We start from the raw sequence: 934 nt of genomic DNA, 5'->3' as shown, positions 1-934 counted from the left end.
AATTACTGGTAAAAAATAATAAATTCTATTATCCCTTTAATATTCTTCAAAATAATAAATTGTGCCGATTTTGTAATATTGTTGTTTACTCAATACAATAGTTTTTTTTTTCCCAAAGGTAGGAGTGAAATTCGAAATCGCAATCTCTAGGTGAGTATAGAAAGACCATTTGAGTTATAGCTCATTGGCTACTAAACACCGCAGTTAATATAATAGAATTTAGTTATTTACAATTTTGTAGAAGAAAAAATTTTTTCGAATAGTTCTTTGTTTGGGATAATAAAAGATAATTAAGATAAAGAGGGGAAAAAGAAAAAAAAAACAGAATTAGTTGAATTTCAGTTAAAAAAAGAGAAGAAAATAGTTGATTTTTAAATTATTAAGTATAAACGTTTATAATTATAGCAGTGCCTATTACAAATACTTGTGGAGATTGGGATTAAGCTTACATACAAGATTATTCTTGATTATTCATTATGGATACGTTACAACAGTAGCTTTTTTTTTTTGGACTAGATAAGAGTAGCATTTTATTAACTGGCAAGCAGGTCTCAATTCAATTGTTGGGGTTTTGCAGGGATAGATAGTGGTGAAATACAACGGTGAGCAAAAAATCTGTGATAGTAGAAATAGACTACACGAATTATAGACTAGAACGAAGAAATGATGGTGGGTCTATTATTATTATTGTCCTGGGTAAACTTCATCATCACACACTAATAGTTTTTACTTTCAGAAGTTCTAAAGATTGGAAATTTTTTTCAACACTATATTTTATACAATTTTATCTTTTTTGGTAAACACTAATAAAGAAAAAACACAACGAAAGAAAGAGCTTATTCACCGTGTTTTCGACATCAAGCTTTGATCGAGGTGGGTGGCTTGTTTTGCTTTTATTCACAGAGACGTCAATAGAGTTGCCAATTGGCTCACC

This window comes from Arachis ipaensis, chromosome B08 (genome assembly GCF_000816755.2).
Source record: "Arachis ipaensis cultivar K30076 chromosome B08, Araip1.1, whole genome shotgun sequence".
NCBI classification, from domain to species: Eukaryota; Viridiplantae; Streptophyta; class Magnoliopsida; order Fabales; family Fabaceae; genus Arachis; species Arachis ipaensis.
Note: the sequence above shows the minus strand (reverse complement) of the source record.